General features: G+C 47.1%; 1 protein-coding gene across 2 annotated transcripts in view; it reads left to right on the forward strand.

Moving 5' to 3' along the window:
• Nucleotides 1-3,320: 3,320 nt before the first annotated feature.
• Nucleotides 3,321-12,204, forward strand: part of otud7b (OTU deubiquitinase 7B) — an 82,372-nt gene continuing 73,488 nt past the window's right edge. For both annotated transcript variants that reach the window (XM_088621107.1, XM_088621110.1), the window contains exon 1: nt 3,321-3,536. The gene's annotated coding sequence lies outside the window, so the exon portion shown is untranslated. The remainder of the gene's footprint in view (nt 3,537-12,204) is intronic.

Genomic DNA, 12,204 nt, shown 5'->3' on the forward strand with positions numbered 1-12,204 from the left:
CACTTGTACACAGTTTCATTTTGTGAAGTTGTGGAACAAATACTTCACATACAGTGAACTAATACCCTGCATTATTTTTTTGTTGTCAAGAAATGCTTGCCCCACACTAAGCCAATTCTCATATAAAAGAAAGTGGGAGTTACATAGGACTGCATAAGTGGTCCAGTTGAGATAAAGGGGTGACCAGGAGTTGTTCCGTTCAGGCTACGGCTCGGTGACTGTGGAGAGGCAGCACTGCTTTCTCTCAGCTGGACCACGTGAGCTGCTGACCTGTGGAACGCAGGCAGGCAGGTCCCGGCTGAGCAGTCTCTGCTTGATTCCAGGAGCACCTGACGATGGGCTGGAGTTTTCTGGCTCAATGAGGTAGTGCACGTCGACACTCTCCCAACAGATCGTCACTCTTTGACCCACTGCAAGTCTCCTGTCTCTCTGGGTTCTCATACTCCGCAACTATTTAATGACGATGGAGTCTCGACCTTGAAGAAAGATGATATACAAATTGATATGATATAGAGCAAGAACTCTATTCTTGCGCAGAGGAGGAAAGAGAATTTTATTCACCAAAACCTTGATACCCAATTCGCTCGGGGAAACAAAGTCCTGTCAACGCAAGTGAGAGTGAAGAGGTTGCACATTCAAGATGACAAAGAAGCTGCACTTCATTACCAAAAGAGTGAGATTCTAAAACAAGGTTCCCTGTTCCCCAGTTAAAGCAGATTCCCTTGGATTAATACAGCAGTGTAAACAGAATATCTCCTCCTGTTTGCTGCCTTGCTCACGATTTTAACGCAGCTCTGCGGGTGTCTGCAAAAATAGTTCAGAAAGTAAAAACAGAATGGAAATCAGATAAACACAAACAGGTGTTAAGTCAGGAATTCTAGGGTCAGAAATAAGTGATTGTAAAAACTACAATAAACGAGCACTTGTTTTCCAGTGACATAAGCTCTCAGAGTTTTTACAGTTTTAGTTACTGAACATCAAAGGCAGATTTTAATGTAACAAATTCACAAAGTCCCGAGTAAAGCGACAAGTCTTGTTTGCAGCAGGTGCACTGACGTTATTGAGCAGACGCTATATGGGTGAATTCATTATCCTGATCAACGTTTCTCCTCAGCAGGTGGTCTGCTGTGAAAGAGGTTAGGAGGGACTGCACTGCTGGAAGCAATGCAAGCTGTGCCTGTGGGACACGTGCTGTGCTCCGAGGTGCGCCGGGGGTCTTGTGAGATTCTGTCCCATTCCCTCACACAGCCTGGACCAGCACGAGGTCGTGCACGATGCCTGCTCTCCGAGACGACACCCTGCTCACCTTCCGGTTTTTCAGTTTTTTGCAGTCTGGCACATTTTCAGCAGTGTTACAAGATCAGTGTGAGGGTGTGTGCTGTCCTGCTGGGATTTTGGAAAGTCATGATGAGTCTGCAGGACAAGTGAGCTTCCGGGACCTGAACGATGTAGCAGCGCAGGCAGGGGGAGCTCCAGTGTGTCTAGGCCCGGGATGGGCAGTTCTGGTCCCGGAGGCTTGGTGTTTTGGCAGGCTGTATAGTCAGCACTTGTAGAGCTGGGCGAAGTTGCGAAACTGGTCCAACTGTTACTGGGCAGCGGAGCACTTTTAGCAACAGACTGCTCCAGCTACAGTGATCAAGGGAACGTTTCCGCAGGTCTTTCCTCTCGGCGGCTGTCAGGGTGTATAACGCTGCCCTAGGCTGGGACTGTTAGCCCTTCATCTGCTCGTCTATGGACAGCATGTTGCTCCATTGTACTTTTTGGACAATAAGTCTGTATAAACCTATGCACATTTTGCACATATTTTATTGTTTTTACAGTGACTATGATCATCACATTTTGCACACACCTATGTATTTATTTATTTTTATTTATTTTGTTGTCTTTTGTTTTATAACTATTCTGATGTCTGTTTTGCTTGTCTTGGGCTGGACTGGTGTAACACATCAATTTCCCTACGGGGTTAATAAAGTATTATCTATCTAACTAACTGTAACGAGCTATGAGCTAATTCAGGTTGTTAATATCTGAGTTTGAATGAAAACCTGCCAAAACACTGTATTTCCGGGACTAGGATTCCCCCTTCCTGGACCAAACCTGTCTGCCCAGCCCCTCGCACTGCACCCAGCAGATCTGCACCACAGTGTCGGACAGCCGCTGGGGCAGACTACACACCCACGATCCACGAGCCCAGCTGAGGGACAGCCCAGCCCCCAGCACACCGGCATGACGAGTGTGTTCTCTCGATAAGGGGGCCAAGCTGCTTCCTTTCTGTGTTTTCCTTTCTTGATAAGGTCAAATAACCTCGTTGGCAGCTCACAAGCAACTCTCTCACTAATGAAGTGATGTATTATTTATGCATCTTGAACAGAGTCACAACAGTTGGTCAGGAATGATCAGTTAATCCGAATGTGTGTAAAGCAATTAATACAGATCCAAAATCACATCATCATCACATCACTCATTCTCTCTCTCTCACACACACACATGCTAGTTTTTACAGGAGCCAATTAACCAGCATGTTTTTGAACTGTGGGAAGAAACCAGGGCACCAAGAGGTTTCCTGTGAACATGGGATGAACACGCAAACTCCACGCAGAGAGCACCACAGGAACTGAGCTACCATGCCTCCCCATATCCAAACACTGTTTATGCTTAGTGTCCGTAGCATATTTAGTCAAATTGAAGCCCATATATCTAAGAATAATAATTTGTTTTGCAGGGTATATGAAAATTCGCCCCGACCCTCACAGGGTCCTGACTGAAAATGTATGGATCAATGTATTTGAACTGGCCACGCTTCGGACGTCTCACTTATTGTGTTTGCTTTGGTGAATAAACCGCCGTTACTATTGTTACAAACTTCTGGTTGAGATGAATCGTTTGTTCAAGTCGGTTCATTAAGACGTCCCTTCTCAGAATGACCGCAAACGATGACATCATACTCGCATCACTCCCCGCCGGGCCGGTGAATTCACGGCATGAGTAATCCAGCTCCTCGCGGCTCTCCGCGGCCCGTCACGGTCACTCGGGGTCACCCCGATGCGCTGATTGGTCCAGCCGGAAAGCGCTTTCGCGTCTCCTCCCTTATCCAGCCAATCACCGCGTTGATACCCTCCCTGCGTGCTTGAAGTCTAACCTTCTCCCCGGTGACGTCACGTCTATCGCTCTCCAATCCCCTGTCTATCACCGAGCTTCCGCTCCACGATTGGGCTGTATCTCAAGCTGTAGGCGGGGTTTGTGCTGACTTTGGCCATGTATTGGTCGCTCTGCATGGCAATCAAAAGACCGCTCGCTGAGGATTGGCCAAAGCGGCAGGCTAGGTGGGCGGGATGAAACCGCGTCTGGTTGACATTGTTGTTGTTGATGTGAGTGAGTGTGAATTTACTGTACGCTCTTTTCGAGTCCTGCTTGTAATACGTTGGAATTGGCACCCGGTGGGTGTATACACGTCTCTTGGGTTTGGAGTTACAGAGAAAATTCCCCCCGGAGTAACGGACCAAGGGATGAGCCAGACATTGCGGCGGCCCTGGAAGGTAAGAGGAGAGTAGTTGTGCGCTGCAGACCCGAGAGTTGAGACATTTTTCACCAGCGTCTGAAATCTGCACCCGGCTCCCGGGCAGCTGTCGGACGGGGAGGGCAGGCTCGGCTTGCCGGCGGTGGGCTGAGCCGGGCGAGCCGGCCGGGGCAGCGGGCAGCGGGCTGGCCTGACCCGGCCGCGGAGCCGCTCGGGGTCTCAGGCTGCGGCCGGAGGACATTTCCAGCCAGCCGGGGGCTGGGTGACGCCGAAACCCGAGTGCGGTGCCGCGGATGTGAGCGCCGAGTTGAGAAGCCAGCGTGCGGGGAATTGCACACAATAGCCGTGCACGAATCACGAGCCCCACGATGCGGGTACGTGGCTGAGATCGTGGCTGGTTAGGCTTCATGTATAAGGGAGCGAAATTATTTTAACTTCTCCAGTCAACTTGGGCCCCGATTCGATGGGATGGCCTCGATATCAAAAGTATCTGAAAGTTATTGGGGAAAAAAAAGCCCACATGCGTGCATGCTCAGTTTGTTGATGGAAGTCAAGGATCGTTGTTTGACCCGGGAATGGATGCGGTATGAACAGTTAAGTTCATTTCTCGAAAACACACAGACCCAAAGCGTGCGCTTCAGACGCATGGTAGGGGTGCTCGGTGAATTAAGGGTCTGCACAGGGTGGAGGAAAGTGGGGGTGACCCCAGACCCCCCCTCACTCATTGCGGCTAGGGACCTGGGTGGTACTCCGGGCTCCAGCGTGGGGGGTGTGGAGCTGTCAAGACTTCGAGGGCAAAGATGCCAGGAGGATGAAAGAAAATGTCTTTTTTCCCCCCTCTTGACGTATAAATACTTGGTTTTGTGTTGGGTTGATTCTCTACGTTGGACTTCGCAGTTTTCCTGTCTCTTTGGAAACTTTGGGAAACTACACCAAGAGCAACGTCTCACATGTTGGCGGCTCAATCCCATTCAACCCCCACACACACACACTACTACATCCGTTTAACTCGCAGACATACATTCTCATGTTCAGCAAAATATCCTAGACAACAACATCATTCTCGTTTGCCAAAAAATGTTATTCCGCTTTCTGTGACAGCTGAGACAGCCTCATCAGTCCTTTGGCTTCGAGTGTCCCCGCTTGAAGGTCTTCCTTAATTCCTTAAAGCAGAATTCAGCGCCGGTCTGGGTCGTGTTTCTCCCCGAGGAGAGAGCGCTGCTGCTTGTGGTGCTACAGAAGGTCACGTCAAGAAACACGTCGGTGTCGCCCTGTAAAAAGCGAGCCCATGCCGAGTGTCCTTGATTGAAACGACTGCCAGAGACGGATCTGTGTTGTCGTTGTGTGCGGTGCCATCCACTTCTAAATGCGTTTCTAAAACGCGGACCTCACGTTTTCTGAAGCTCCTGTTGCCATTTTTGTGCGCTTCGTTTTTAACCGGCACTGTTTTTTGCCGGTTATTGTGGAGCCGGTTCCGTTTGGATCTCGGCAGTTAACGGACAAGCGCGGTGAGCAGACGCCTAGGACTTTCAAAAACAGTGTATTGTTTTTGCAGAAAACCCTGCAGACTTACAGACTGGAAAACAAACAGCAGCTAAGTTTAAAGAAGCTTTTGCCCCGCCACCCACACGCACGTTCATTTTCTATGCTATAACCTGACGTTACTCAGCGTCTTGTGTTATTGCAACTAATTTGTGCAACTCGGAGAGTGGGCTCTAGACTGTATCCAAGCCCTCGGTAGAGTAGGACCCGTACAGGAAAGAAGTATCGAGTGCTATGTGTTTGGAAGGGCTTGCCTTCCGTTTTCCTAGAGATATTACGTTTATTGCACACGCCATGCGTGAAATTCAGGTCTTCACTTTACTCAGGGGATGGGGTGAAAAGATGGAGAGGAAAGGTGACTGAGGTCTGCGAGTGTTTGAAAAGAATCTACAGGATTTATCGCTGTCGTCATTTCACCTTGCCCTCAGTGAGCACAACACGGGGATATAATTAGACACACGATAGAGGGCGGTTTCGCGACACCCCCAGAAGAATCTTTTTCGACACAGTCTTGTGTCAAACTGTGGAGGAGTGGATTACCCGCACGTGCTGCAGAGGGATTGTCGCGTCCACGCGTGACGCTGCCCCGGATTGCTCACCGTGTGGAGAGCTGACGAGCACTGTGGGCTGGACGGGCTGTTCTTCTCCGATTAGAAATGTTGTGAGCACCAAAGGCAGCACACACACACACCTCTGTATCCAGACTTGTCCTGAAGCCTCACGCCGATGGAGACGGGGCGCCGGTTGCCATGGTGAAGAAATGCTGTCAGGAAAAGTGGGAAACCGGGCCACTGCTGAGGGAAATACCGAATTGCTTTGCTGTGTTTTTGAATTGGGGGGAAAAAAAGTTCCCCGACAAGAACAAATGTCACACGAAACGGGAAGTGTTATGGGGGGGCAGCCCTGTGTTGATATCCAACACGAGAGTGATCTTCTCGTGTGCTGTGATTCAGAGCGATGAAAAGTGAAATAAGCTTTTCCTGTATTATTTCTGTCCGCACTACAAAGGCGGGCTGTGGGACAAGTGCCAGGCTTTATTAGCGATAGCCAGTGGAAGTTACGGCTCGCCTTCTTACTTACTGTACACATAGCAACCCAGGGCGCAGGAAAGTCCTCCCGGACATCACCACTACAGGAAAGGGCCAGGTTACACTCGCGCCTGAATTATTCAGCTATTTATTTGTGGGTCTTTTGTGAGGGATAATGTCCTGTGCGTGCACCAAGCAGAAACTAGGGCAAGCGGACGAGCCTGTTCTTGCAGTGCTGGTGGGCCTGCCTGGCAGAGCGGCTACTGTGCGTGGTGATCCAGGAGTGTCTTTCTAGTTTCGGCACTCCTACACCTGGGCGAGGAGCAGCTGACTCTCTCTCGGTACAGCTCGTCGTCTTGATGTTGGTACAGGAACCCCTGAATGGGCAGCTCGAGTCCTCAAGTGTCACCCCTATTTTCATTCCGCCCCTCGATGACTTCATTGATCTCGTTATTTGGCTACAGAGGCCAAATCGGTCTCTAACCTGCAGGTACCCGTGAGGCCCGGAGGACCTGAGCTTTTTCGGCTGCGACCCCACGCTCCTCCGCCGGGGTGTCTCGTGTCCAGTGAGGCAGGTCATTCTGTCTCCTTGCGCTGTGTCCGGCTGGGAGGAGGGTAGCGTGGGTCTGGCGAAGGTCGGTTTCAGGTTTCTCTGCGGCGCTTGCTAGAGTTGCCAATTGTTGTGCTGTAGAAGAATCTTCCAGCTGGTACACGAGAGGGGATCTTGTGATTAGTTTATACTGCACCACAGGGCCTGTAGAACACTGCACTGTTTTGCACGCTGTAATTTGCCACTTATCGTAACGTTTTTATGTCCGGATACCTGCGGGTTATCTTGGTGCCTGCCCTTCTCAAACTCTTCATTTCCGATGACACTGTGACTCCCATTCCCTGTCTGTCCTGGCACTGCTTACAAATGACTACGGAACCACCTTTCATGCTTTTGCTGTTAATTCTTAAGCTGTGATTTCATTTTCCCCTTTTGCTTCACTGTGTCGTCGTGCTTTCATCTGCAAATGTCCTCATCCTGTCCCGGCTGCTGTCCTGAACTGTATTTCTCCCTGTAGTGGGTTATGATGTGCACCAAGGGTTGTGCAAGTCTAGAACAAGGTTCTAAGTCATATTGATGACACTGATCCCCTGGGATCTCTCAGGAGGGATAGATGAGATCTTGGGATCAGTTAGCTACTAGCGACCAAACAAAACCTGTTACAAAATGATATAGGATGCTGTTAAAACCACCCTTCTAATGTTTTCTATGTGTTCTTATGTTACACTGTGCACTGCAGATGACGAGCACGGTTCAGGGGAGACAGGGTGGGGAATCACAGGTGCGGTCCGAAAAGATGAGAAGGTACCCAATGATGATCAGGGCGGGTGCATGTCTGGAAGTACCTGGCGCTTGAGAATAGAGAGAGGGCAGGAGGCTGGCTAGTGAAGAAGGAGAGGAAAAGGAAAGGCAGCAGGTCGTGTTTGTGTTGCTGCTTAGACTTACTATGCAAACTGTTGCAGCAAAATTCACACCTGCCTGGAGCTGTCAGAGATGAATAAGAGACGTTCACAAGTGCTAGTTTACTGGGGAAACTCGTGTGAATGAGCGCTGCTTGATCAGTCCACTTTATTGGTGCTTTTTGGTGAGCAGTTTCTCAGAGCACTTCACAAGCTGTATCCCAAAACGCCACGATAAGAGTGCAATACCCCTTTAATAATATACGGGTTAGTCAGATGTCATCTTTTGAACTCAGGAGAGTGAATCACTTTTGTTACAAATTAGCAACCTTCATAAAAACAAGTTCCTATTTAATTGAATTGAGTTTAATGCCTCTGCACTCCTAATGCTAAGTGTTTTGAGGTGGAGTTCACTATGACAGAGTGTAACAGCTGAAGGCCCTGGTTCCAGGTCATATGAAATAATGTCTTGGCATTTTATGCTAGTTTTCCAACAATGGGATTCTTGGTTATAGAAAAAAGTGATTATTTCATCTTGTACTTCTATCTTAATATGCACAGCATTTAGCTGAAGTGCTTCATTGTTGAGAGAAATCACGTTTTTTGTGTATTTTAATTCCGCAGTACATCGCGCGCCTCTGGTCTTTTTGCTTATGGAGAGAGATTTGCAGTGTTGGAGCTCGGCATTATACAACTGTCCAACCTTCTGAGCAACTCGATGATGCAAGGAGCACTGATTCAGTGGAGAAACTGGTTAAAGAGCACCCTTATGATTCATGCAGTTTATGTTATTTATTTTTCCAGTCCGATGCCTTCACAGTTGAAACTTATTTGAACTATTAATAGAATTTCGAAGCGGAGTTTTCCACCAGCTCAGTTGCTGCAGTGGAGGAAGGATATGTCACACCTTCAAAGCTCACAGCCGCACCACTTGGTAAAACTACCCACCCTGACTTAAAGGAGTGCTGTCTGTTATCTGTTTTTCTTTGTGTTTCATGTAATGAGAGCTTTCTGTAACCTTCCCTCCTCCACCTCCACCTCCTCCACACGGTGTTCTGAACACGTGTACTTCTGAACACCCTACTCGAAAAGAGTAGGGGTGTAACCCCGGCGTCCTGGCCAAATTTCCCATTGGCCCTTAACAATCATGGCCTCCTAATAATCCCCATCTATGAATTGGCTTCATTACTCTGCTCTCCTCCCCACTGAAAGCTGGTGTGTGTTGAGCGTTCTGGCGCACTATGGCTGCTGTCGCATCATCCAGGTGGGGCTGCACACTGGTGGTGGTGGAGGGGATCCCCATTACCTGTAAAGTGCTTTGAGTGGAGTGTCCAGAAAAGCGCTATATAAGTGTAAGCAATTATTATAATTATAATTATTAATTATTACTTGGCATGACTTGGGCTCCGGTCAGTCCGAGAGCCCATCGTCATGGACCAATGTATTAAAGCCGAATGTACTGTATGAGCTCTCTACTCGCAACAGAGTGCGCAAGTTAAAAAAAGAGAAGAGGTCATTCAGCCAATCTTGCTTATTGATCTTAGGATCCCATCCATCTGTTTCTTGATCCCAGGCACTCTGCTTCAAAAACATGATCAGCCAGTTTTTTGTGCCTGTTAATTATTGATTATTGTGCCTTCTATGGCATTTAACCCAAAAATGGGATTCAAGTCACGCATAAGAATATATGCAGGGAGTGTGACTCAGCTAACAGTAACCACATGTCTATATACACATTTAATCCCAAGTACAGAGTGTATGAACAGCACTGGTTGAGATCGTGACTTATAAGAGAAGGGTTCTGTTACCTTAGTCCTACTGATATTGATTGAACGGCTTTACTGGCAGGTGTTTTTGTTCTTTTAATTTAACTTTAAATGATCTTTTTGCACAAGATGGTGCTTTTCACTGGCACACTTTTTTAACAGAATTCTATTTCAAGGAATTCCTGCTTGTGCTCCTCTCAAAGCTTCTGTTCTTCCAACTGATTCTCATTGCGTTGTACCAGTCTTGCTCTGGTATCCTACTGGGATATTGCTGTCCTAATGGTTTTTTTTTTTCTGGCTTGGGATAGAGCATCGGAAGCTGTATTGACAGGAAGTTTAGAGGAAGCTATACAGCCCATTATACACATTATGTGGCTGTTAGCTTGTTGACCTCTGAACCTCTCCAGTCTGCTTCGTGCTAGGATCCCTGTGAATGAAATGAGAGTTTTTCGAAGCACATTTGGAGGGGGTGTTGGAGGGAAAATGATTACACGTGCTCAGTGGATGCAAGGAATTGAGCCCTGAGATGGTGTCTCAGCCGCTGTTTTGCAAAGTCCTCACCTTTATAAGATGATAACAGGTGCTGGCTATTGCTTTTTGGATCTACTGTAATTTTACCTTGTTTACCTTGATTTTCAGATCTCTTGCAAATACAGATGCAAATATAACACGGGATGCACTGCTCATGCGATTTAATCGGTACAAAGCCCTCCATTGTGTTATGGGATGGAAATTACACAGCTTCGTGACCAGTTTGCATCCTGGAATTGAATCCCTCCTGTGTGGAGTTTGCATGTTTTCCTCAACTTTGTGTTGTTTTTTATGGGGTGCTCCAATTTCCTTGCCCATCCCACAGGGGTATTGGTTAGGTTGATTGGTATCTCTAAATATTTCCATGTGTGTGTGCCCTAGATGGACAGTCCCATCCAGAGCATAGGCCCCACTTAGTACACTGCATCCTAGGATAGACTCTGACCAGGATTAAACATCTTTCTCATAGGAGATGGATGAAGAAAAAATAACAGCTTGTGAAATCTAGAATGGATATGCATCTTGCACAATGTCTCATCCTCTTCCCTCCTGTTCAGCTCTGGCAGTGTGTGTACCTCCTCATCTTTGCACGTTAATCCGTGGGATTCCATTTCCAAAAGCCTTTCCTTTTCAAAGACACGGTGTGCGAAGGAGGGAGCAATCGGCGCATGTCTTACAGTCATGGATTATACAGAAGAGACACAATTTAGTCAAACAAATTAAAAAGTGCTGCATCTATTTCATCCTGCTAGACGGTGTTTCAAAGAAAGCCTTTGTAGTGGAATCGTAATTCTGTGAGTTTGAAGAGGGAAGAGTCGCATTCTGATTTGCAGATGCCTTCTTTGTCGGGTTTGACACGAACCCAGGGGACTCCAATATTGAATCTAGAAGCCAGGGATAGTTATCTGTTTGCTGTAGGTTGTGAAGAACTGTGAATATTTCCAGTAACGGCAGAAGATGAACTTTCAGTCAGTCTGGGTGTTTCTGGATGAGCGTGACTTGAGATGAATTCATCCTGTTGGCTGTTTGCTCCCCGTGCGTGCGTGCAAGACGGGCACTGCCATGAGGGGATGTGCCCTGGGTGAACTGTTTGGACAGAAAACTGCCCTCACGCCAACTGCAGGATGTTCCCAAGTACCTTTTCCATTCTTCATGCACCGCATAGTCCTTGTTTTCACCCAAACGCTGTTTTACAGTATCCCCACAGTCAAAGAAAGTTTTATTCATTTGGAAATCGGATCTATGATTCAATATTGTCTCGGGAGGCCTTTGCTGCCGAGCCTCAGCTCGCAGTGAAACTGAGAATGTGAGAAATGTGCCGAACAAGAGGAAGGCCGGTGAGCCCCTTCTTACTCACCTGGCTGCTTGTAGCTTATTGATCTGAGGATCTCGTCCAACTTTTCCTTTTGAAGGATATAAGGACATGTGCTTCATCACTCTGGCTGTTTAGCTTGTGCAAGGCGGTGCCTACTATATCCGGGTTTAAGCTCACACTCCTCTTGAGTTTGGTTTCTGTTTTTAGGGCCTTGGTTTACTAGTGAAATAGTATTCTAGGTTTGCTTTGTTCACACCTTTCAGAATTTCAGCTCGAGAGTTCAGTTCAAGTACTTGTATTAATTGACCACCTGAGCTCAGTGCACATTTATATTAAATCCAACAGCATTCCTTTTAAATCAGCAGTCTTACTAACAACCCCAGTTCTTTTGTTCGAAGATGACCCTAATCCTATAGAGATAATTGCCATTTAGCACATTATCGGATCTCAGAAGGTACTACATTGTTGGCTGGACTGTAAACAGAGAAGGCTTGGACCTTATACATTTTCTTTAGTCACCAAATTCACTTTATTGGTTGGCATTTCAGAATATTTTGGTGGTTGTCCTACCCTCCACAAAATATTCTACATTAATTTAATCGGGGTTCTGCTTCTGTTGCCTCTGCATTTCTGTTCTCCTTTACAAAATTGATTGATACCTGATTGCCCGTTTGCTCAGTGGGCATGAATGCATGTTTACAGTACATCTAGAAATTTGCTCCATTTAATAATAATAATAATAATAATAATTGCTTACACTTATATAGTGCTTTTCTGGGCACTCCACTCAAAGCGCTTTACAGGTAATGGGGATCCCCTCCACCACCACCAATGTGCAGCCCCACCTGGCATTTACCATTAAACTGTGGAGAATCTTATTTTGCACGACATGGTGTTGTGTTTTGTAGTATCTAGTTACAGGAAGGTATATCGGAGAAATACAGCATTGTTAAATTACAAACCCTGTATTAAGAGACTGCTTGGTTAAGTGTATCGTCACCTCAGAGAAAAATCTAACCAGTCTATCTGTTAAATGGCGGTTGTCCCATCCTTCTT

Source organism: Lepisosteus platostomus, chromosome 26, assembly GCF_059453375.1.
Source record: "Lepisosteus platostomus isolate fLepPlt1 chromosome 26, fLepPlt1.hap1, whole genome shotgun sequence".
NCBI classification, from domain to species: Eukaryota; Metazoa; Chordata; class Actinopteri; order Semionotiformes; family Lepisosteidae; genus Lepisosteus; species Lepisosteus platostomus.